This window comes from Ornithorhynchus anatinus, chromosome 11, assembly GCF_004115215.2.
Source record: "Ornithorhynchus anatinus isolate Pmale09 chromosome 11, mOrnAna1.pri.v4, whole genome shotgun sequence".
NCBI lineage: Eukaryota > Metazoa > Chordata > Mammalia > Monotremata > Ornithorhynchidae > Ornithorhynchus > Ornithorhynchus anatinus.
In genome coordinates, this window is record NC_041738.1 from 38,927,633 (window position 1) to 38,954,548 (window position 26,916).

At 43.1% G+C, this 26,916-nt stretch overlaps 1 long non-coding RNA gene and 1 other non-coding gene across 2 annotated transcripts in view; both read right to left on the reverse strand.

Annotated features, from left to right (window-relative positions):
* LOC120638702 overlaps positions 1–26,916 on the reverse strand; it is a 303,340-nt gene that overhangs the window by 155,580 nt on the left and 120,844 nt on the right. The gene's annotated exons all lie outside the window — the stretch shown is intronic.
* Positions 24,427–24,563, reverse strand: LOC114815385. The gene has a single exon (XR_003763147.1). It is a non-coding gene; the product is annotated as a small nucleolar RNA SNORA7 (small nucleolar RNA).

The window sequence follows — 26,916 nt, forward strand, 5'->3', positions numbered from 1 at the left end:
CTGTTGTGTGACCTTGCGTAACTCACCTAACTTCTCTAAGCCTCAGTTCCCACAGCCATAAATGGGGATTAAATACCTGTTCTCCATTCCCCTTTGACTGTGAACCCCAATGGGTCAAGGGACCGTTTACAACCTGATTATCTTGTATCTACCCCAACACTTAACATAATGCTAAAGAAGCAGTGTGGCTCAGTGGAAAGAGCATGGGCCTGGGAGTCAGAGATCATGGGTTCTAATCCCAGCTCCGCCATTTGTCAGCTGTGAGACTTTGGGTAAGTCACTTAATTTCTCTGGGCCTCAGTTACCTCATCTGTAAAATGGGGATTAAGACTGTGAGCCCCAGGTAGAACAACCTGATCACCTTGTATCCTCCCCAGCACTTAGAATAGTGCTTTGCACATCATAGTGCTTAACAAATACCATCATCATTATTATTAGCACATAGAGTTGAACATTAATTATTATTATTTTGACTGCTCCTTCATCAAACTCTCCTGGAGTTTCTCCAGCTGTAGCTCTCATCAGTCCTCCCATCCCTTTCCCTGATAATGTTCCAGGGCCCTGAGACTAGAAACTTATGATATATTTCTGAGGGGGTAAAATTATTCATGAAATTCTGAAGAGCACTGCTTAGTGGGATGTCGGAGAAAACAAGGCCTTGGCACTTCAATGTCTAAATATGATTTTGACTCATTGCCCTTGCTGACTATCTAAGGAAAATATTTAGCTTTCAGAATGAACGTAAACTTCTGTGGAGGCTACAAGACACAACCTTGGACCAGGTTTACAGATTTCTCACAAGGTTGCGTGATCCAGCTGGAACGATTCTTTGTCTTGTGAGAAGAGTCAGTTTCACCTAGGCCTTTGATTGACCATCCATCAATCAATGTATTTATTGAGAACTTATTATGTGCAGAGCGCTGTACTAAGCACTTAGGTGAGTACAAGCACTTAAGGTCATAGGTGTAATTTATTCATTTATATGGTCTGTCTCCCCTTCTAGACTGTAAGCTCGTGGGCAGGCAACGTGTCTGTTATATTGTACGCTCCCAAGCACTTAGTACAGTAATCTGAACACAGTAAATGCTGAATAAATAAGATTGGTTGATTGATCACTTATAATACAACAGATTTAGCAGATATGGCCCTTGATTGTAATTGAGCTGGACTCTCTCACCTTCATTCTGACCCAAAGGCCCTGCATAAGTATGGCAGATGGTTTATTACAGATGTGAATAGCATATGATGTTGCAAGGCAGGTTAGAGATTCTTGATGCTGTCCATGCTTGGCATCACTACTATGACACAGGTAGCAGTAGAGCAGCAGCCCAAGAGACATTTTCCTCATTTTCATCAGGATACCTAAATACCCTTCCTGAACATTAAGACATCAGCGGGTTAAATTCATTGGTCTAACCTCCTGGAAATCCTTCTTTTTTGACAGGAAGCCTTCCCTGAAAACTCGATCAGAGTAATAAATAAAAAGAGGTATTTCTTACATGTTTGTTTTCAGTGAGAAATAACCTCATCTATTTTCTTTCATTAGGCCTGTAAATAATCAGACAAACTCATTGGCAAAGGCCTCCTGAACTGAGTAATTGTAGAAATAATAGTCTTGATCTCCTGTTCGATTAAAGTAAGAGATTGTTGCTGAGAATCTAACCTCTTATTAATGACTTGGTTATAAGCAGTAATGACATCTCCAGCTCAGCTAACTGGCCCCTATAGAACAGAGTCTGCTTGCTGATGATGGCAACATTTCTCTGTCTGGAGACTTCTAGGGAGGAAACTGAGGCCTGAGGGTGTTGGCTTAAAAATCAGCTTGCATATATTTAAAATGCATATTTCCACTTCTACACATACAAAATGATGGATACTGGTAGGAAATTGCAGAATTTAAATGAAGACATTCAAAAACTCAAGTCATTTGAAACTCCTCCTTTGGAGCAGTCTCTCTGAAGGACTCTAAGCAAGCTAGACTGGAGTTTACTCTAGATTGTAAGCTCCTTGTGGGCAGAGAAAATATCTACCAACTCCATTATGTTGTACTCTCCCAAGTGCTTGGCACAGTGCTCTGCACACAGTGATTGCCTGTATGAGCATCTCACTGGGCAGCAAGAGGATATAAGCTGTTGGGCCTTCCATTTTTCATAACTCCAACCTCCCTCTAATGCATGGCCTAGTGCATAGAGCACGGGCCTGGGAGTCAGGAGGACCTGGGTTCTAATCCTGACTCTGCCACACGTCTTCTGGGTGACCTTGGGCAAGTCACTGAACTTTTATAGGCCTCAGTTCTCATCCGTAAAATGGGGATTAAGACTGTGAACCCTATATGGGACAGGACCTGTGCCCAAATCTGATTATCTTGTATCTACCCCAGAGTCTAGTATAATGCCTGGAACATAGTAAGCACTAAAAAAATACCACAATTATTATTATTATTATTAGTCAGATCAGTTAGGAGACTGCAGCTTTCCCTGATTTCTGACCTGGGACTCCAATGAATCCCATCTCTAGCATCCTTCAAAAGGCCCTGAATCTCTGTTCTGTGAACAGAGCTGAATGAGAGGCAAGCAGCATCCCGGATAATGCCCCTTCTACTACTTGTGTTTAGTGTCCATCCACCAGCAGTAATGTGTTACTTTAACAGTGGATATGAGGAGAAGTTCATTCTTTTTAGGATACTGTAGCTATGAAGTCAAGAAAAGAATTTAACAAAAAGCTTATTATGAATAACCCGACAGAAATGGTCACTGAACTCCCAAAGCCATCTGCACTGAATAATTCCTTTGCTACCACAACCTCTGAAATTCTATTGATGGTAGCGTACAGTATATTAAAGGCAGCTGTTCACCTCCAATTCAGGGGACTTCATGTCCTTCTAACAATGGCAGCATTCTTTATAGAAATATACATAGCAGGCATGGGAAGCCATCATGTTGCTCAAACAGAACAGGCACAAGATTTTATGCCCACAGCTGGGGTTCAGAGGAGATTGAATTAGAAACAAACTTTTCTGTTCTGAGACTACGATTCTGCAGCTGAGCCTAAGGAGCAGTCACTAGTACAATAAATGAAATGCTGTGGGCAATTAAGGAGTAACTAAGACACTCCATAGTCTGTTGATAACAAATGGGTACGATGAAAGGGATTGGAAAATATACAGATCAACAGGTTTGGAAAATATGAATTTGGAAGCTTTAAGATTCCGCGTGTCCAACTGCTGTGAACTACTGTAGTCATTTCTGAAAAATCATGGGAGCAGCAAATGTGGCACTAAAAATAGTCCCTCAAAATAATGCTAGGAAAAATGTCAGAAGCAAAAAAATGAGAATTTGCACTGATAAAACCAATAGTAGAAAGAGCACGAGTCTGGGAGTCATAGGACCTAGGTTCTAAGTTTGGCTCTGCTGCTTGTCTGCTGTGTGGCCTTAGGCAAGTCATTTAACTTTTCTGTGCCTCAGTTTCCTCTTCAAAGCCCTACTGAGAGCTCACCTCCTCCAGGAGGCCTTCCCAGACTGAACCCTCCCTTTCCCTTTGCCCCTCCTCCCCTTCCCATTGCCCCTCCTCCCTCCCTCTGCTCTACCTCCTTCCCCTCCCCACAGCACTTGTGTATATTTGTGTTTACTATTCTATTTTATTCATGATGTATATATATATCTATGATTCTATTTATCTATTTTGATGGTATTGATGCCTGACTACTTGTTTTGTTTTGCTGTCTGTCTCCCCCTTTCAGACTGTGAGCCCGTTGCTGGGCAGGGATTGTCTCCATCTGTTGTCGAATTGCCCATTCCAAGCGCTCAGTATAGTGCTCTGCACATAGTCAGCGCTCAATAAATACGATTGAATGAATGAATGAAGATTAAATACCTACACTCTCTTTCTCTTCAACTGTAATTCCCATGTGGGACAGGGATGATGTCCAACCTGATTTTCTTGTATTCATTCCATGCTCAGTACAGTGCTTGGCACATAGTAAGGGCTTAATAATATTAATTATGGCACTTGTCAAACACTTACTGTGTGCCAAGCACTGTTCTAAGAGCTGGGGTAGGTACAAGTTAATCAAGTTGGATACAGTCCCTGTCCCACATGAGGCTCACACTCTTAATCCCCATTTTACAGATGAACTGAGGCCTAGAGAAGTTAAGTGATTTGCCTAAAGTCGCACAGCAGACATGTGGCAGAGGCAGGATTAGAACCCAGGTCCTGCTGACTCCTAGGCTCATGCTCTATCCACTAAGCCATGCTGCTTCACAATAATTACCATAATTATTGTAAATCAGAATCTCATCTTCAGCACCCAGGGACCAGTTTATAATGACCCAGAGAGGGTGAGAGCAGAGAGTAAACTGTAAATAATAAAACCATGAAAATTTTGGGGTGAATGTGCTAACCCTAATTTCAGAGGAATGGGGTAGAGGCAAGTGAAAAGAGCGCTGGAGAGAAGTTCACTCATTCATTCACTCAAACATATTTATTGAGTGCTTACTATGTGCAGAGCACTGTACTAAGCACTTGGGAGAGTACAATATAGCAAGAGACAGTCACATTCCCTGCCCACAGTGCGTTGAAAGTGTAGAGTTTGGGAGACAGGCAACAATACAAATAAATAAAATTACAGATATGTACATAAGTGTTGTGGGGCTGGGAGGGGAGAAGAGCAAAGGGAGCAAGTTAGGGTGATACAGATGGGAGTGGGAGATAAGGAAAAGTGCGGCCTGGTCCGAGAAGGCCTCCTGGATGAGACGTGCCCTCAAAAAGGCTTTGAAGTAGAGGAGAGTAGTTGTCAGATTAGAAGAGGGAGGGCGCTCCAGGCCAGAGGCAGGACGTGGACTAGGGGTTGGCAGCAAGACAGGCAAGATCGAGAAGTTCGGAGAGACTTGAGTTCTATCTGTGACTGCCAACTGATAAACAACGTAGATTTAGTTCATTTAGTCACTCTGAGCCTCAGTTTCTCTTCCTGAGAAGTAGGGTTGCCCAGAGGAAAGAGCACGGGCCCGGGAGTTAGAGGACCTGAGTTCCAATCCCGGCTCCCCCACTCATCTGTTATGTGAACTTGGTTGGACAATTTCTCTGTGCCTCAGTTACCACATCTGTAAAATGGGTATTAAAATGGTGAGCCCCATGTGGGACATGGACTATGTCCAAAGCGATTAGCTTGTTTCTACCCCAGTACTTAATAGGGTGCCTGGCACATAGTAAGCACTTAACAAATAGCATTTAAAGAAAAAAAAGAGGGTAATACTATCTTTCAGGCACCCCTCTCCCTGGAAAGCAATTGGAATTAATAAAGCGGCCCTGAAACAAAAACATACTGGTGGTATGGTCTTCTGTTCACAATATACCTAGGATGCTCACTTAGTTTTGACTATCGCAGTTCCAAATGGGCAGATTTTTATAGCTGAACAGGGTTAAGGGACTATGGAAGTGAGAAAAAATAAAAATATATTTACAAATTACTAGGGTATATGACACTCAGTTACCAAGTTAGACACCAGGGAAAGAAAAATACAGTAACAATGGAAAGAAAGACTAGATAATTAAAACAAAAACATTTAGATTATCCAGATCCATGTATGCATACACATGCAAACACACACATCTTTGCAAAATGGGAATGAAAGGGTAACAGACTCATCATTTCAATATTCCTTGCAGGTAGGTCACCATACTGAACTCTACCTGAAGACAATTTGTTTAAGTCTTTTGTCTTTAAAAATACTTCTTGCCCAGAGTTGTTCTAATACAGTTCTTTCTAAAATCATGACTGATGGGAACAAAAGGTCCAATTCTGTTCTACTTGATCTAACCCAGTTTCCAAGTGGCTATCCTCGCAGAGAACAAGAAAGCATTTTCCAGGCTAGATTTAAAATCTTAGTGGGGGAGGATTTTGTTTGCTCAAACTTTTACAAGGGGAGAAATGCGAAGAAGGAATGGAGCCGGGAAACTAATAAGAACAACACTGGAGAAAATACTCAGAGCTGCCCTAGGGGAGTACCATGACGAGAGAGGGGAGGGCCAGAAGGTGGAGGTTTGGTTGTGTGTGGGGGAGGTGGTTGGGGGTTTCCATTGGCAAAGAGCCTGAACGGGTGTAGCACCGATAATTCTGACAATGGCTTGTTTGACTCTGGCAGCCTGGAGAGCCAGAGGGATTTGTTCATCAGTGTTCATAAGCTGGGCATTAGCATTTGTGAGCCAAGTCCAGAGAGCACCAACAAAAGGGTGTTAACACCACCAGGATTTTTGGAGAGGGTGTTCATTCTACTATCCCCGGGTATAAATTTGGCTTGACCAGTAACCAGGACTTATTGACAGCTACTTGACTAAATAAAGTGTTTGTTTCATTCAAGTGTGGTATTTGAAAGAGCAGTGCAAGTGGGAGCTAATGATTGATTTGTTTGTAAATTGTTTGACTTCAGGTTTCATTGATGTTTCTGTCTGACCCACATTCCCCTTTCCTGAAGTTGCCTCACGGTTCCCCCTTGGAAACTTGCTCAGTTTGCTGCAGGGCAGCAGTAGAGAGGTTAAAGAGTGGGAGGGTCGGTGTGTGTTGAAGTTGATTTTCCTGTGAGAGGGTAGCTGGGGAAGATGTAAGGTTGGTGAGATGGAGGACGTAGAAATAGACTGCCAGGGGTGCAGAAGTATTTGAGCATGGCCCTGGAAATACAGTGGCATAGGGTTTAGTCCTAAAATCCTAAAACCCTAAATCTCTAGATTCTAAGCTCATTCATTATGGGCAGGAAACTCGTCTACCAACTCTATGGATAGTGGATAGAACATGGGCCTGGGAGTCAGAAGGACCTGGGTTCTAATCCCTGCTCCGTCACTTGTCTGGTGTGTGACCTTGGACAAGTCACTCCACTTCTCTGTGCCTCAGTTAGCTCATTTGAAAAATGGGGATTAAGACTGTGAGCCCCATGAGGGACACTGACTGTGTCCAATCTGATCTATCCAATAGAACAGTGCCTGGCACATAGTAAACATTTAACAAATACCATTTAAAAGAGCAAAAACAAACACAAAAAATCTGTTGTACTGTACTCCCCCAAGTGCTCTGCACATAGTAAGTGCTCAATCAACATCACTGATTGAGTGATTAATTAAAAGGAAAATGTAGACATAGATACTATGCCTAGTGTAAACAGATGATAAATCCTGGACTAGGGGTCCCCCAATTAGAACAAGAGCTCCTCAACCTGATTAACGTATCTACCCTGAATTGAGAACAGAGCACATATTAAAGCACTTAACAAATACTATAAAAATTTTTTGTTACTTTCAGTAATGATCCTAGACCTTTCTTATCAGGCCTCACAAAGCCATGGATCAGGTCCGAGGAGGCCACTCTGACACCTGGCAGGAGGGGTGAACTCATTTTCCTTAGGCCAGTGCATATGGGGATTGTTGGGGACTGGAGTGTTCCTTTCAGTCCATCAGTTGTATTTATTGAGAGTTTACGGTGTGCAGAGCACTGTACTAGGTGCTTGGGAGAGGACAATATAACTGATATATTCTCTGCCCACAGTGAGCTTTTCCCTCCCTTTCCATCCAAGGTGGCTATTTGTCTGGTTTTATACCGAACAGCCTGGTTTTCTGATGGCCGATGTCTGTAAACTTGTGTTGGGCAGGGAATGTGTCTGTTTACTGTTATATTGTACTCTCCCAAGCGCTCAGTACATGCTCTGCCCACAGAAAGTGCTCAATAAATATGATTGAATGAGTTTTACCTAATTATGGTGTATCTGTCCGAGAAAGTAGTACAGTGCTCGGGACATAATAATAATATTAATGATAATAATCATAATAGTGGTATTTCTAAAGTGCTTCCTAAGTTCCAAGCACTGTACTATGCACTGGGGTAGACACAAGATAATCAGGTTGGACACAGTTCCCATGGGTTTACCGCCTAAGAAGCATGGAGAACAGGCATTGACTATTTAAGAGATGAAGAAACTGATGATTCTTCATGAATGAACTGGAATTGAATCCCCATTTTAGAGAGAGAGAAGTTAGGTGACTTGCCCAAGGTAACACAGCAGGTAGGTGGCAAAGGTAGAATTAGAACCCAGGCCCTCTGACTCCCAAGCCCGTGCTTTTTCTACACTGTTTCTCTAGTAAGTGCTTAACAAATACCATAATTACTAGATTCAAGGACACTCCAGATCCCCATTCGCTCCTCCTCTACTCCCCCCTCACTCCTCCCCTGCCGAAAGAGCACAGGCTTGGGAGTCAGAGGTCATGAGTTCGAATTCCAGCTCTGCCACTTGTCAACTGCGTGACTGTGGGCAAGTCACTTAACTTCATTGTGCCTCAGTTATCTCATCTGTAAATTGGGGATTAACTGTGAGCCTCACGTGGGACAACCTGATTACCCTGTATCTACCCCAGCGCTTAGAACAGTGCTCGGCACATAGTAAGCGCTTAACAAATACCAACATTATCATTATTATTATTATTCATTTCTCCCCTCCCCTTGATGGGCCTCAATTTCCCCACAATGGTAGTGGGAGGGCAGGGCAGAGGAACGGAGGAGAAGGAATGGAACAGCATGGCCTAGTGGAAAGAACCCAGGGTCTAATCTCAGCTCTGCCAGGCGGCTGCTTTGTGACCTTGGGCAAGTCACTTAACTTCTCTCTCTCTAAAATGGGGATTCAATTCCTGTTATCCTTCCTACTTAAACTGTGAGCCCCATGTGGGACAGGAACTATGTGGGACTTCATTATTTCATATCTTCCCCGGGGCTTAGAACGGAGTTTGCACATAGTAAGCGCTCAAACAAATACTGCAATTGCTGTTATTTAATGATTAGGGAAGGAATGGCAGGGCCTTGTCGGGGAGAATGGGTGGGAGGGAAAATCCTGTGGCCTGTATTCATCCTTTACATCACAGCTCCAAGTCACCTCTGCTAGAACTCACCCTCCTCTTTGCTCTAACCCATTACAGTTCTTCAAATAAATCGGAATCTCTCCAGTTGGGGCCAAAGGTGATCCAAGCATCTTGGCAGTTGCCCAAATCTTTGCCTCCTAGTACCTGGCTATTGTTATTTCTATTACCACTACAATTCATGCTAGTAGTAGTATTTGCTCAAGGAAATTATGTGGCTATAATCATTTTAAAATAGTAGAGATTATTTCCAAGGAAAAATCATTGAAAGGAAACTCTGTGTTTCAGGGGAGGGATCGGCCACTTGGGGTTTTCCCTGCAAACTGACTCAAAGACTAAAGGAGCCCAAACAGTGGCCCGAGGCAGATAGACAATGGCTCTGCCCAAATCTCAGAAGCTCTGGACTAGAAGGGAGAGGAAGAGTAGATTAAATGTCCTTTAGGTCCATTTTCAGATTTCATTATTCCCAGTGCCTGATCCCCCAGAGGCCTGCACTAAATTTTTTTTAATCTCCCAGACAAGCGAGCACACACTTATTTTCGGGGCTGCCTTGAACCGCTTTAAATCAGGGCTGCCGTCAACATCAACTGCAGGGAGAGATGACTCCCATTTTGTCTCATCCGTCCATTTCCTCTCCGGTCGTGTTTTTTCCAGGGCTAGAAATCGGGGTCTGCCTGGGTAAACAAACTCAGCAAAATAACTAGAGATACTACTGTCCCTCTGGCTAACTTATAGGGAATGGAACAAGAAGAAGGCAAAACAGTTAAAAAATATAAGGCTCACGGTTTACCTGTCAGCCCTGGATTAGGATTAAGAAATTGATGCCCTGTGAGGCAATGCCCATGAGGAGATGAGAACAGCGCGGCTACTTAAAGAGATTAAGGGATTCAGTGGAGTGTAATTGAAAGACCAAGCAGCCCTATTGCGATCATTACTACCTAAAGAGAGAAGAGACCCATTATACCAGTAAATACTAAAGAATAGACGGAAAAAATCCAAAGGGTGTCACTGACTAAAGGCAAAAAAGGGAAAACACAGACTTTTGGGTGACGAGCCACTATTTACGGTCCATCGTTGAGGACAAAGTGCTTTTTAACACGGGGGTGAGTGGAGGGTTCAGGAGAGGGGAAAGGGAGATACCGAGGCAACTTTCTCACTTCTCAGCTTTCAGTTGAGGTTCTTCTGCTGACCAGTGTCAAACCTGCAGATTTATAGGAATGTTTACATCCACTATATTTTTTAAACACTTATATTGCTTTTGGAAAATGTATATTTACTATTCATTATTGAAATACACATTATTTTTCAGCACGGCACTAACATTCTAAACATCCGCAGGACCACAGGGGACAGAGGTGAGGGAACAAGAGGGAGGGCAAGCATTTTAGGGGTGAAATGATTAACTTGCCCCACACCCTGTGCACTAGAGGGCAATCACCCCTATGGAATCAGGCCCATGGATACGTACTCTCATGTAACCAAGTCTGGATTGGGGTACTTCGCTGAACTGTGACCCTCCTCTCCTTTTGCAACTCCATCTCCGACCATACCTTATAAAACCTCCTGTATGGAAGGTTGTAAACTGTATATTATAGACATGTGAAGGCTTTGCCGCTGTTCTAGTCCATCAGGGAAATATATACTGAGGCAGGTGGGTTTTTTTTTACGTATTATTTGTATTTATACATTTTTTTGCAACCCCCTATTATTTCCCCAGGACTCTCGCTCCTGCTGGGCCCTGGGGAAATATGTACTGTGAAGTTGGCAGGTAGGAGGGTTTGTTTTTTTTAACATATTACACATATTTTTTACTTTTTTTTACAAAAAAAAATCATTTCCCCAGAAGGTTCATCTGCTGACTAGTGTCAAGCCTGCAGATTTATAGGAATGTTTGCATATATTATATTTTAAAACACATATTGCTTTTGTAAAATGTGTATTTATTATCCATTTTTGGAATACATATTATTTACTAGTAAGACTGCTCCAACTTAGCCATACGTGATTCAGTCTATCACAGAACTATATCTCATCCAGATTCCATAATGAAAATCCTTATGAATTTTTTCTGGCACCAAGTTCCTGGAAGTGCTATTCCTAGACTTATAAGCCTAATCCATTTCTCTTTTTTTCTGCACCAAAATAAACAAACAGCGAGTATGGTAGGTCATTTTAAGGGCAGATTTGAAATTAAAAAAATAATAATTTTAGGGTCAGGCAAGCCAGTGCAACGTCATAAAGGAAATGGTAATTATATTTGTAATTATAAATGTGGAAAGGAGTGTCTCAAATTTGTTTCTGAAATTCCTAAACTATGACCTAGTGCACAAAATGTAATCTAAAAGCAAATTTAAAGAGAGGTTTATGGAGCGGAAACATCATCAAAGCCTGGTCCCTTTGACAAATCAACTTTTTTTGTGGTTTTGAACAAATGCTAAGCTCGTTCAAATCCCGTGAATGTCAAATGTGCTCAGGATGGCTCCTGCCATGAGTTAAAGGTGACTTTTCTTTTCCTCCCTGATTTTTTCTAATACACATCAAGGAGCCCCATACAAAGCCGGTAAAGATGGAGAGTCTGTGCCTCACTGGGGGTCTGACCGTCGCCATTAGTGTCATTCTGTCAATCTCAGAGTGCTTGGAGCCCTTGAGAAGGATGGGTGCTGGCTATTTACTGGTGCCCCTGCCAACATCCATCTCCCTGCTGTCTCCACCGACCAGGGAAATACGGCAAGAAGCAAAGAAAAATTGGAAAGGGAAGGGGAAGGGGAAACCCGATTACACTCTCTGCTTGTATGTGCTATGTAGGGAATGCAATGGGAGAAAGGAGGACAAGCGTGAAGCTAGGGCAGGGGAGTCAGCAGTCTTCATTCTGATCTCTCTACTACAGAAAGTAGGCTTAGAGAATATCCAAGGGGCTCTGTTCACTCTCTCTCCCTCATGCAGAAAGGAACAAAATAAACCAACCAACCAACCAAGGTCTGAGCTTCTCTTCTCCTCTGTGACAGCCAGGGCTCTAATGGTGACCTAAAAGGCAACAGATCCCCTCAATCCTCCCATTGATGCCAGCCAAAGACACGCTCCTCTCTCCCATCTTCCTACGTCTACCGAAAAAATCAGAACTGCCTCTAATCTTTTTTGTAACATATTTGGTCTCAGAGCCTGGGAGATCCTACCCAATCTAAGTCCTTTATACAGCTGAGGAAGTGTGTCGTCTCGTACTATGCAGATATTTCTTTCTTTAGACTTTTTGTTGTCAAGCCTTTATATATTTCTTCCCCTACTAGCTCAGTTCTCTACACACTGATGCCTGAGCTGTCTCAGGGACCTTCCGCGTCTTTACGGTTACAGAAGCAGCAGCCGCTGCCACAGGAGTTTCACTACACAAAAGGAGACACCAAGAGCCAAGATTATGTCTTCAGCATATTACGGGCACATGCAGCGTGTATATCTTCGGTAAATAACCCTCAGTTTTCACATGGATTATTTAGAATTTCTGATGAAACTGCAGAAATGTCAATGCAGAGCATGCACAACCAATCAGGGAACAGCTCTGTGACCTTTGCCCTTCTTTTCTTCAGCATGACTGCTATTATCTTCAAGGGGAAAAAAACCCTCCTTGTCTCTTGTTATACCTTTTTTTATGATCTAGGATGCTGTTAATAATGACTCCATGTTACATAAAACAGATACATTAATGTCACCAAGTCCCAAAAGTACTGAATCAACCCGACTCCTTCAGAAAGAAAGAAAGTAATAGATATACTGAAGGCAAAGCCTTAATAAGGGCTCGGATCCTAAAGAGGAGAGCGGCTACACCAGACTGCTTTCCTGTTCCTATTTGAAATGGGATATTTAAAGGGCAATATGGCTGAAGAAGATCAGAGTCTGGAGAAGATGACTGAATACACCATCAAAGTGAACAAATCAAATGTGAGATTTTAGCTGGTGTTCTAAAAGTCTTCTAACCCTATTATATTTGCACATTACAGTTTCAGCTTTTAATAGGGAAAGAGAACAGGAGGCTGGGTGGTACTCTGATCAAGCACTCATCCCTTTTCTTTAGAAACTAAGTGGCTGTTCGAAACAACGTCTTTTGGTGAGATGAAATTATTTGGTCTCAGTTCAGAGAGCAATCCAGCTCCTCTCACTGAGCATTTTGCTCCTGCTCCATCTGTAGAATAAGGATCTGTACCCTTTAGGCACATGCTATTCACCCCACCCTAAGCCCAATGCCAGTCTCCCTCTCCCAGCTCACTGCTGGCCGGGAATGTGTCTACCAAATCTGTTGTGCTGCACTCTCGCAAGTACAGTACTCCTCTGCACACAGTAAACACTTGATAGATACCACTGATTGAAGGATTGAAGGAGAAAATAGGACATTTAAACACTTTCTCCACCACACCAAAAGCTAGCCTTAATTTTCAGATGAGGTCACGGGCCAACTGACCAGATTTCTACAGGTTGAGCCTCATCGATGGGTCATAGCTGTATCTGGAGTTCAAGCTACCAGTTTGTAAATTCTCAAAAGCCACTCTGAAAAGATTCCCAAGAAAAGGTCTCGGGCCAACTAAATGACAGGTGGAAGGTGTCAAAGCAGAACTCACCATCGAACTGGCAAAATGTAGAAATTTCAAAATTTAGAATTGAAGTCTGTGAATGGAATACTGTAAGAGACAAATCTTCAGATGGAATTAGGAAATATGATAGGAAAGTGGGAATGAAAAAGGAAAAGGGTTTCATTTAAATGAATTGGGCAAGTTCCCACCTAAACCTCTCTGGGCAGGGATTGTCTCTATTGCTGTATTGTACTTTCCAAGCTTTTAGTACAGTGCTCTGCACACAGTGAGTGCTTAATAAATTCGATTGAATGAATGAATGGCTGAATGAATCTCACTAACTCAACCCCCAAAACTGTACAACAGCTCTGGATGTCCCTTCTTCCCTCAGAACAGATGGGATTTCCCTTCAACTTAAATGGACAACACATCTGGCTTTCCCAAGCCAGACACTGTCACAGTATGGCTAGTACTAACCATCAAGGGAACTGGGGGGGAACTGAAGGGCAAAAGAAAAAAGGTGTGCACTTTAGAAGCGGGAAGGGGGGCAGGTCTCAGAATCATGACCTGAACTTCTGAGTAATTGCCTTCTGCCTAAAAGGAGAAGCCTGAAAGAGAGTTGAATTCTCTCTCCACTGGATGTTTATTAGCTTCTTGCTGGTTGGGAGATTCTCCAGAGATATGTGCTAGAGATCATGTAAATCCTGTATTCTGGCAGCAGTGGAAAAACATTAATTTTTACATTAGTGCCATCTCAACATGGAACTGGTTGAAAAAGCATCTGCTCACCCCTGATTAGGAAACCAGAAATATGGATGACATCTGTTCATCTCACCTCTTCCTCCCTCACTAATCTACAGTCATCCAAAGGGGTAAAATGCACCTGGTAAACAGGTATTTCTAACAGATAGAGGAAGGCTTTAACTGTTTACTTTCTGGACCCAGCAGGAAATCTTAGTGGAATTTTTTAGGAAATACTATCCTTATATCCGAATGACTTTGATCTTCTTCTGTGACATCCAAAAGGCACTTCTAGAGTTAAGAGCTACTGGCCTCTGAGAGAGATCTGAAGAGTCCCAGTGTTCTGACACAGAACTCTCAAACAGAGGTAATTTGTCAAAATTAATAATTTTACCTTTGTTTCTTTTGTTTCAGTCATATCAGCAGAAGCATAGTTGATGGAATACTCTCACCTTGCACTCTGAGTAAGCACGGCACACATACCTAGAACCCAAATTACTGTGCATTAATCCAAATGGGATATTGGGGTGCTATTGAGCAGACAGTTCACCATGCTACTCATCATACAGAAAGCTGTATGGCTTGAAAAAGAGTCCATTGCCTTTTATATAGTTAGAAGGTATAGGGAACATATTATTTTTAGGTGGTGAGCCCCTTGTGAGACAGGGACTGAGTTCCATCCCATTATCTTCTATCTTCCCCTGGGCTTAACATAGTGTTTGACACAGAATAAACACCTTAATACTACCTTATTATTAGTACAAATGATAATATTAATAATTATGTTAACAACTGAAAAGTGAAATCAGAGCAGGGAAAGGAGAAGGTAACTGATGCACTTAAAGCCCAGGGTAGAGGCTCTAATATCTGAAATAAAGGAATTGAATGTAAAGACTAGAGAGTTTCATCCTTTACTTCCTCTGATGGGTTTGGCAACGTCAGTGGCAAACAGCCCCATGGCTTAAATTGAGACAGATCTGACAGGTTGGGATTTGATGGTAATTTCAAACCTTAACTCTGAAGTCCTTGAGTTGAGTGAGTTGTTCAGACATTAAACTTTGATTTAATATTTTAGTGATTGATTTCACCTTTCCAAATTGTAATTTTTAGAACTTTGGAAGAAACATATGGTATTTAAAAAAGGGAAAACCACCTAATCCCAATTAAATCTGGTAGCTTCTTTCCAGAACATCCTTCTAGCTCCCTCAGGGTTACTTAAAACCTTCATTGAAAATGTTTTGTAGGAGCTTCATAGCTATTGCTACATTCTTCCAGAACAACTTTTTCTATTTCCATACAATCAACACTGGATTATCCAGTTGCTGATTATCCTTTTGGGACATTATCCAAGTTTTTTGTTCTTCCTTCCCTGGTTCTATTTTACTCTTCATTAGCAGTTTCACCAAGAGCTGGCCGGGGAAAAAGAAGATGCAGTTCAAATCTGGTCAGGGGATGATATCAGGTTGCAAACCCCAAAACCACTCTTACATTTTGACCTCCTCCAACCCATGTGCCCATGAAGTTTCCCTCTGTTCCTCACCCAGTGCTCTGTCCAGAGCTCAGCTGACTGGCACACTCTCTCAACTGCCTGGTACAGTGTTGTGTACAGAATAAGTGCTCAGTAAATATCACTTATTGATTAGTTGAATGACATCTGGAGTGGGGGACTGTGGTTCAGAAGCGAACACCGCATCTTTTACATTGCTTCTGGTTTTAATTACTACTCCTTTATGAACCAAACTGCTGAGTGTCTGCCTTTCCTAATAGATGTTTGGCCCCAGAGATATTCTATGATCTCCCTCCCCAAAGTCACCCACATGGCCTGGATTCCTTCCCAGGACTACTCATACCTTCAATGTGACCCTAACAGGAATGAAAGACTTTTCAACTTAATTTGATAGGCAGCCCTGTTTGAGCCCAGCTTGAGTGGCTTGTCTACCAGTGATGGTGTTTTGGGCTTAGCCATTCACAATTCCCTGCCTGATGCAGCTGCGCCCAGCAACTTGGAGAAGAGGTTTGGTGAGAGAGGAAAAAGGTGAAAGCAAAAATGAGCTTTTGGATTGTCCATCCATTTAAAATGTTCCTACTCTTCTATTAACATAGATAACTGGGAGTTGGTTTTACATTTGTCCTTTGGGCCAAAATTTCCAATTTTTTAAAAACCTTCCTCTGGCAACAGTCATAGGGCTACCACACTTTCACTTCAAAAGCTAAAAAAAAAATCCATTTGGAATTCTATCAAATTCCTTTTTGTTTCCATGCAAGGGAATGGCTGGAAGGCCAAGGTGGGAAAAGAAGATTGATAGTTGGGGAGGAAGGGGTCATTAGTAGTGGCGGAGTGAGTCAGAGTGAGGCCCAGAAGGTGGGAAGGAATGCAGGGGCTTCTAATCCTCCCTCTTGCACTCTGCCAATCAGCGGTTTCTTGAAGCAGTGGGAGGGGACTGACAGGCTAACTACTCAGCTGGCAGTCAGTCGGCTGCCTAAACTTGGCAGGAAGGGGAAAGAAGAGGAGTCCTGGATGTGTATTGCCCCCTGCAGCTCTTCGTAGGTAGGAATTTTCTCCAAGCCCAGAAATGGGGATTTCCAAAAAAAAAAGCACCATTTTCTTCTTTTCCTTTTCCTAATTAACCCGCAGCAAGAGATCCACTTTAAACTTCATCATGAACCTCTGTGGTTCATTGTGTAAGAGGTAGCCATTTCTCCTCAGTTCATGCCACTATCAAGGTCCCTACATTCTAAACCTTTCATTATAATCCCCTATATATTCACTCTAACGTGTTTTTTTTTTCAAACCTCAATATCTTGACCTTTGTACATTCCATTTTGGAAATAACACCAACAATTGGCTCATATTACAAGTTAAATGCTCATGAAATTTCATTTTAAGAGACATAACTGAAAAAGCATAAAAACGTCCAAACTCTTATTTAAAAAAAAAAATCACTACAAGCCAAGACCTTGTATGGTAATATGCAAGTACAATGTAACAACTGAATTATGAACATTACTGAAATAAAGACAAGGAAGGAAAACTGATAGAACATTAATGGCTCTCACATATACACCACCAGGAAATTTATCACGAAAAAGCTGAATCTCTATGTGCTACTCTGGAAATAAACCCTTGTATAAGCAGTTCAATTCTGATGTGGGTCTAATATCTGAGAACAAGTCAGCCTTGCAGATTAATATAAAATTTACCAGCCCAGATAAAATATTAGTGGTTTTTCTTTCCTATCCCTAAGCTGCCCAAGCACAATATATGGAGGGGGAAATAAAGACCCGCACTTCTGTACAATTACTAGACGCATTATTAGCAACTGTTCTGAGAAGCAGCGTGACTTAACGGAAAGACCACAGGCTTGGGGGTCAGAGGTCATGGGTTCTAATCCCAGCTTCACCACTTGTCAGTGCGTGACTTTAGGCAAGTCACTTAACTTCTCTGTGCCTCAGTTACGACATCTGTAAAATGGGGATTAAGACTGTGAGCTCCACATGGGACAATCCGATTACCTTGTATCCCCCACAGTGCTTAGGACAGTGCATGGCACATAGTAAGCACTTAACAAATACCATCATTATTATTATTATCATTATTACTGCAGTCTGATGACAGCTGTCAAAAATTCCATTGCTATTTCTTGTCTGGAAAACTTTGGTCAGCAGGGACAAGGTTGTGATCGAAACCTTGGACTGTCTCCGTGGTGTTAGCTATAATGCCTCAACACATCCCTGCCAACACAGGATGTATTTTCTGGGACATAGGTTGATCTAAAATCCAGAGGTGCTTCACAGTTCCAGGGAACCCTCAGGCAACAACTGGGCACCAACCCCACAAAGCCTTCTAAATTAATACTGAATTGGCATTTATATTATATATCTATATCTAGTATCCAGATAGATACCAGAGAAGCAGTATAGTTTAGAAGGAAGGAGTATGGCCTAGTGGAAAAAGTATGGGCCTGGAAGTCAGAGGACATGGGTTCTAATCTCAGCTCTGGTACTTCCCTGCTGCATTACTGTGGTCAAGTCACTTAACTTCTCTGTGTCTCAGTTTCCTCAACTGTAAAATGGGGATTAAATCCTACTCCCTTCTACTTGGACTGTGAGTCCCATGTGGGACAGGGTCTGTGTCCAACCTGATTATCTTCTATCTACCTCACCACTTAGTACAGTGCTTGGCTCATAGTAAGCACTTAATAAATATAATTATAATGATTAACTACAATTATTTATCTTGCTCTCCTTTAGGAAGTAACAACCAATTACCTGGAATTGTTGAGATGCAAACAAAGCATAGACTTTAGAATGTGAGCTTGTAATGCGCAGGGAATGGGTCTGCTTTGACTGTAAGCCCGTCAAACGGCAGGGACTGTCTCTATCTGTTGCCGACTTGTTCATCCCAAGCGCTTAGTACAGTGCTCTGCACATAGTAAGCGCTCAATAAATACTATTGAATGAATACTCTCCCAAGCACTTAGAACAGTGCTCTGCACATAGTAGGTGCTCAATAACTACCAATGATTGATTGATTGCAAGCACAGTATAAAATTAATCCGATTTTGCTCCAATTCCTTCTGAGCTTGAGGGCCCTTCCTTCACATGGAAAATACACTGATTTCTCTATCTGAATTTTTATAAGTGCAGAGTTACTTGTGCTGGTGGGTTTCTGTCAAATACATGATCATGTCCTCCCCTTAAAGTGATTTGGGCAATTTAGGGGATCCTGGGCCTCCTAACTCAAGAAGCAGAACAATTTGATTCAGGGAAACTTACCTGATATGAGACCAAAACCAGCCCAGAACTAACGGCTCACGGTCTCCCATTGGCTGAGGTAGGGTGTGGGCAGGAAGTGGTTTAGGGACAAGAACTAATGCGCTGGTAATTCCACATCTTAACATTCCTCTACCGACTCACCTCGTGCTACCCAATACATCTGTCCTGCAAATAGCCATATGGGTGGAAGTCACATGGTAAATATTCTGAGTTCCTAATTGTATGGAATTGAGAAAGGCAACCATAATAATTTTTAAGATGAGGAGCCGAACTGGCTAGCTTCAATTTCAAATGAAATAATTTTATGATTTCAAATTTTGATATTATATATATATGCATACCTATAAATACAGGTGTGTGCAAATATATGAAGTATAAAACTGTGGTATTTGACAAGCGCTTACTATGTGCCAAGCACTGTACTAAGCACTGAGGTAGATACAAGATAATCAGATCCCACATGGGGCTCACAGTCTAAGTAGGAGGGAGAACAGGTATTGAACCCCCATTTTTCAGACAAAGGAACTGAGGCACAAAGAAATTAAGTGACTTGCCCAAGGTCACACAGCAGATAAGTGGTGGAGCTGGAATGAGAACCCATTCATTAATTCATTCATTCAATAGTATTTATTGAGTGCTTACTATTTGCAGAGCACTGTACTAAGCGCTTGGAATGTATAAGTCGGCAACAGGGTCCCAGTCAGCAACCCAGGTCCTCTGACTCCCAGGCCAGTGCTCTTTCCATTAGGACACACTGTTTCCCCTGTATCTCACAAAGAATCACCATTTGAGGGTATTTGAAGAAGTCAAGAGTTGAGAAAGGTGTATTTTGATGAAATTTTCTCTAAAATTTTCTTTCATCTTTTTATTTCATCTAAAGTCCAAACTAACATTACTCTGATTTTGCCTGTCAGATTCCCTTTCCCTCCTTCAAATGAGAGACAGAATCTGGACTCTAAAATTTTCTCCCTCCCATATCTGAATCAATCTACTAATTTGATGGATGTGTCTTTAATGCTTTTTAAACCAGTCAATGACTGGCATCAGCAGGGCCAGAACTGGACAGTGTTTTTCCAAGGCCCCAATCTTTCTCTTCGGGAGAGGGAGAGGCAACAATAGAATCTTCATTGCCATTCACCTCCTGACTAGGCAATTCTACCTCCAACATCAAAGCAGCAGCATTAAAATTTAATTTGAATTTAAAATCCCTGACAGGGACCACTACTGGGGAAGCAGGGGTTAACCACAGAGATAATGAGGCTGCTGCTGATTCTGTTGACAGTATTGTGTCACCTAATGAATGTGGTGATATAAATCTTGATGAGGGGGCAGACTGGGAGAGTATCAGGAAAGGTAATAATAATGAGGAAGAGCAAGAGGCCACCTTACTACAGACTCAAGGAGAGAACCCACAAAATATTCTGGCCCGGGAGGAAGAGGCTAAACTCCAGCTCTAAGAAGAGATGGGGCCAGTCTTGTTGACCAATTTGGAGAGAATCCATTTTACCATTTCTGCTGAAGGAGCACAGTTTCTGGGACAAAGTTTCTGGGTCTTCTCAGGCAGGAAAACAAAGACATGAGGGGATCAGGGCCAGAAAGCAAAGGAAAATGGCAATGAGTCATTGCACTTCCAGATCCAGAATCTAATGTCAGTGAAGTGAAGGACTGAATCAATTACAGCCCAATTAGACTGTAAGCTCCTTGCTAGTAGGGATCATGTCCTAAAAGTTATTTATTTATTCATGTATATTAATATCTGTTCCCCTCTAGATTGAGAGCTCGTTGTGGGAATGTATCTGTAAGCCTCAATAAATACGATTAAAAGAATGAATACCAAATCTCCTAAGTGCTTGATACAGTGGTGTGTACAAAGTAAGCTCTCAAAACCACTGATTGATTGAATTACCTAGCTAGTGTCACTCACACTCATAATTTGGCCTGAATTACCCAGATAACTGAGGTAAATCCAGTTTTCCCTGTCCTCAAGTAGTTATGCTTTGTCACATCTCTTAAGAATTGGAGCCAAGACCAGCTAGTGCCCAGTGAAGGGGTTAACTTCACCAGTGCATTGAACCCCTCGAGGTAAATAAAGGAACTCAAGTTGCAGCGTGGCCTACTGGCTCGGGCGTCAGGGGATGGGTGTTCTAACCCCGGCTCTGCCACTTGTCTGCTGTGTGACCTTGGGCAAGTCACTTTATTTTTCTGGGCCTCAGTTACCTCATCTCTAAAATGGGGATTGAGACTGTGAGCCCCATGTGGGACAGAGACTGTGTCCAACCTGATTACCTTGGGTCTACTCCAGTGCTTAGAACGGTGCTTGGCCCAGAGTAAATGCTTAACAAATACTATTATTATTGTTATTATTACACTGGCTTGGGATGGAGCCACAGCTCACAGATACATACATATCTATAAAGTTCATATTATAAATTATTTATGTATATTAATGTCAGTCTCCCCCTCTAGACTATAAAGCCACTGTGGGCAGGGAATGTGTCTGCCAATTCTGGTGTACTGTACTCTCTCAAGTTCTTGTACAGGGTACATAGTAAGCGCTCAATAAATACCATTAATGATGAGGAGGAGGAGGAGGGGCCTGGGAAAATTGTTGTTCAGGAAACAGCAGGGTACACTCTGTCAGGCCTGGTCTGGGGTGATTGTACAGGAACAGTACCCTCCTCTCTGCCTTCACTGATAAACCCAAGATTGTGGGTGGTGGAGGAGTGGAATGGGATGACATTTTTTCATTCCAACCAAACTAAATTATTGAGAGATTTTCCTTGGGGGGGTGGCAGTTCTAGGGAGAAAACTCCTGAGAAATTTAATTTTGGAAAAAATTCAGAAACCCACACCCTCCCCCTCAGGGAGATGGGATTTTCTGGCATTCTGTCAAAACTGGAACCTTTCCTCTGATGTTGGGTATCATAAATGATCATTATTTTGAAGCACATGAGGCATAAATGATCCCAAAGGAGCTTGAAAATATGACAAATCTGGCTCACTAGGTTGCAGAAGTGATCCTACTGCCAGAGCTTGAAAAAAATCAGTAAACTATGGTGCAAATGCAATAATCGTAATTATTATAGTTCTGTTTTCAGAGGGACTTTGATATAATGAAGTCAGGTGGTTGGAACAAGGGTGAGGGAGAGAGTGAAAGGAGACTGAAATTGAAGAAATTGGCCACTTTAAGTGTGCAATAAATATGACTGATTGATTGACAAGATAGTGTAGTCCATCTATGTGGCTGCATCAACTCGGGCAGTTGAATAACTAATAGGGAACAGTAGTGGTAATAATAGTATTTATCAAACACTTACTGAGTGCAGTACTCTGCACTAAGTGCTGGAAAAGAATACAATAAGTCACTGTTGTTTTCCTGATTTAGAGTTCCAGTGCATTTTGGAATTTCAATTTTGAGAGAGAAATTTTGTATTTGTATTCTGAGACAATTAGTATCCTCAATGGAATAGTTTACAAGACAAAAGAAACTGAGAAGCAGCATGGCCTAGTGGATAGATCATGGGCCTGAGTGTCACAAGGACCTGGATTCTAATCCCGGCCCTGCCACTTGTCTGCTGTATGACCTTGGGTAAGTTACTTCACTTCTCTGGGCCTCGATGATCTCATCTGTAAAGTGGGGATTTACACTGTGAGCCCTACGTGGGACATGGACTAGGTCCATCTTGCTTTGTTTTGTTTTCTGTCTCCCCCTTTTAGACTGTGAGCCCGTTGTTCGGCTGGGATTGTCTCTGTTGCTGAATTGTACATTCTAAACACTTAGTACAGTGTTCTGCACACAGTACGCGCTCAGTAAATACGATTGAATGAGTGAATGAACTGTATTAGTTCACATCTACCCCAGCATTTAGTTTACTGCCTGGCACATAACAAACACTTGCCCAATATCATTAAAAAATTGGTTTTATCAGTATCATACTCTATTATAATTCACTTCATAATTCTATCATAATTCACGAGATCACCAAAATTTGAGCAAACAGCAACTTAAATACACTCATCTGGTATCTTTATGTCGTTATTATTATGATGATATTTGTTAAGTATTTACTACGTATCAACACTGTTTTAAGTGCTGGGTTAGACACCAGTGAATCAGGTTGGACCCAATCCCTGTCCCACATGGGACTTACAGTCTAAGTAAGGGAGGGAATAGGTATTGAATTCCCATTTTACACTTGAGGAAATTTGCCCAAGCTCAGACAGAACCCAGGTCCTCTTACTCCCAGGACCGTGCTTTTTCCGCTAGGCCATGTTGCTTCCCAAATATCCTAGTGACAAGAACATTTTTGTGTTCACATATCCATGCACAATCACCAAGACCATAGCTCTTTTCCCATTTGGCATTGACACTGGCCTATACCAATGTGGGTCTTCAATTTCCCAGAGTCAGATAAAGAAAGGAGCTTTTATTAATGATAGGAGAGTGAGACAAAAGCACTGAGCAGGCCTAAATCCTTCAAGAGTTCTATTGGCAGGAGGAACTTCTCTTTCTCTCCCTCTCTTTCAAAAAATCCTTTCTATTGGCTTGCCCAGTAACCTTACGGAAACTTCTCTCAAGTGCAGCCTATTGAGCTCCGTTCTCAAATTGCCCCCAGAGCCTACTGGATATTCCTTCAGATGTCTAACAAGCGTTGAACACAACTGAGGTTTAGAGAGACACAGAAATCAATACCGCGGCTTCCACCAGTCACGCTGAGGGATTAGTCGTCCCAAGGAAAAGCACAGACAGTTGAATAAGAGAATCATGACTCCGAATACCCTAACAGGTTTATGAAGCTAGAGAGCTGCCTCTGGCCTTGATAACCTCCAGTTGGCCCAGAGAAAAAGGAGACTGTGAAAACATTCACTTAGCTTCCTCCCCTTTTGTATTAATGAGGTCAAGCATTCGACCTCAGAGGGTCAGCTGTGGTACTCGGAGGAGCAGCAATATTGGGCCATGGGTGGGCTGACCATTTGAGCAGCGGAGGCTGTAAAGGTGGTAAATGTCTTCCTGGATCTATGTGGCACATATCTGGGTCTCTCAGGTACAGCCCCTGTGAACAGCCTAGAAAATGATGATGCCCAGCCCCAAATGGACACTTAGAAATAATAATAATAATGATGGCATTTAAGTGCTTACTATGTGCCAGGCACTGTACTAAGTGTTGAGGTGGATACAAACAAATCAAATTGGACACATTCCCCGCCCCATGTGGGGCTCACAGTCTCAATCTCCATTTTGTCTCGTCTGTGCTGTCGAGTCATTTCTGACCCACAGCGACTCCACAGATGCATCTCTCCCAGAATGCTCCGCCTCCATCTGCAATCGTTCTGATAGTGTATCCATGGACTTTTCTTGGTAAAAATATGGAAGGGGGCTACCATTGCCTTCTTCGGCACAGTAAACTTGGGTCTCCGCCCTTGACTTGCCCAAGTCACTGCTGCCCAATACTGGTGAGTTTTGACTTGTAGCAGATTGCCTTCCACTCGTTAGCCACTGCCCAAGCTAGGAATGGAATGGGTATCTTCTGCTTGACTCTCCCTCCCGCAGCCGAAACTGGTAGAGTACTGGAAACTCTCCAGGTGTCATCCTGAGAGGGGCAATCTCCATTTTACGGATGAGGTAACTGAGGCACAGAGAAGTGAAGTGACTGGCCCAGAGTCACATAGCAGACAAGTGGTGGAGCCACGATTAGCACCCATGATTTTCTGACTCCCAGGCCCATGCTCTATCCACTACACCACACTGGAACTACCTAGCAACACTCCTTCTACATCGTCAATGATCGTGGAGGGTGGAATAGAACAGCCAAGAATGCAAATGCAATCTGGAGTTTTTCTACATGTATTTAGAAAGAGGGGAGAGCATCTAAACATTTTCCTGTTAAGGAAGGAGACAGCTCAGGGGTCATTTTCCCCTTAGAGGCAAAAGAATGCATGTAAAAAACTCTTCTCATACATTCAGACACTCTAACTCAGCAGTGGGGAATGACTATTCCAAGCATTCACTCTGGACTACTGGAATGTTTTCAAACAGCTTGGTGGGTTTGGTGTCTTTGAAACAGGAGAGAATCAATGTCTTAAAAAGTGTTGCCACTCAATTTCCTCCTCGTCGACCCAAGGAGCGCAGTGCTCAGTCAGAGGGAAGTTCTCGGGGCTGACCCACTTGATCCCCCAGGGAAATACTGCTCCTGCCTCGTCCTGCTTCTCTGAATGAAATTCTGAGCTTCAGGAGCATTTCTGTGCTCTGCTTGTGCACTAACTAGTAAGTGCAGTTCTTGTAGAAGGCACTCCTGCCAGTCAGCTGAGGGTCTTGAAGGAGTTGGGTGAGTCTGTCCTTAGGCTCAGGTGTCTCCATGGGAGCAGAGCCCAGCATGGCAATTCCCCTGGGTGGGCAGCCCCTGTGAAGGGAGTGGAAAGAGGAGACTGGGATGGTTCCCTGGAATTACTCCAGCCTCCAGAGGTATTTCTGAACAAGCCGCTGGACTATCAGCGGCTCAGATGCTCTGGACCTGACATATATTTCAGAAAACCTTCCTTAAATCATGAGAAACAGCTTGGCCTAGTGGCAAGATCACAGGCCTTGGAATTGGAGGACCGGGGTTCTAATTGCAACCTTGCCACTTGCCCACTGTGTGACCTTGGGTGAGTCATTTAACTTCTCTGGGCCTCAGTTTCTTCATCTGTGAAGTGGGAATTTCATACCTGTTCTCCTTCCTACTTAGACTATGGGCCCCATATGGGTCAGAGATCATGACTGACCTGATTATCTTGCATCTACCCCAGCTTTTAGTACTGTATTTGGATTATAGTAAGTCCTTAACAAGTGGGACACTTACTATTATTACTATGAAGATTCACAAAGGTCCGGTTTGGCCCAAAACTGGCATCCCCGATCCAGATAGAGGATTTAATCTGCTGTCCAGTTAATGAGGTCTGACTGGTCCAAGCCATCTACCACCCATCAGAGCACATGTGACTAGGCCTCCCTCTTAGCCCTCCCAAACATCACAGCCCCAAGAACAGAGACATCCCATCACCTTGCCTGTTGGCTTGCATTTTCCTTCAGCAGAATTCTGGCTGGCAAATCAGCATGGAGACAATACCCGCCGTCCAGAGCTCATAGTTGCACCGCCACCGGGTCAGTTGTGCCCACAGTGGACCTAGTGGATTCCCACGCAAACTCAGTGACAGCCGGCTCCCCGTATCGGAAGCCGTGGGAGGAGCCTGGCGCTTACGCTGTCAGGTAGAGGGCACGTGCGTGGAGCTCAGATTCATGTTTATAAGGCTGGTTAGCCCTGAGCGCTGGGAATAGCACCATTTAAATCTGGCTGATGAAGTGCCTGTTAGACACCTGCTCAAGTCGCCAGGGGTCACAGGGGAAGCGGACCCTCCTCCTGATGCCTTCAGACAATGCTGAGGTCAAACTGGCTGGCTTAGGTCTCTGCATATTATTGTGGGCTGAGATCAGACCCAGGTTCTGCATTTACGTGTGTGTTTGTGTGTGTGTATATATGTGCCCGAGTATTAATGTGAGCATGTGGTTATGTGCGGCTCTGAACACATGTATGTGTCTCCGTTGTGTCCACCCTGATGGGTGTAGCCCTCCCCCACGAAGCCATCAATCTAGCCCCGCTCCATCCCCCACTCTTTTCCCCTCACATTAACCTAAAATATGAGCACAGGCTCCTACCCCACCGCGGCTCTGCTCCCACAGCTCTCCCTGCCCCCTCCCTCCAGCACTCTTATCTAAGGCAGTGTGTCACTGCAATTTTATGGTCAACATTACAGGCTCAAGTCCTCCTCTGAACCAATCAAACCGCACCGAATATGCTAGAGAGAAGCCAGGCTTTCGGCAAGGAGCTTGCTTTCTGAGCTCTGCTGTCTGACCCCCTCCACCGGCAGCCATCATAAATCTGCCTCACCTGATGGGAGATGGGCTTTTTAGGATCTC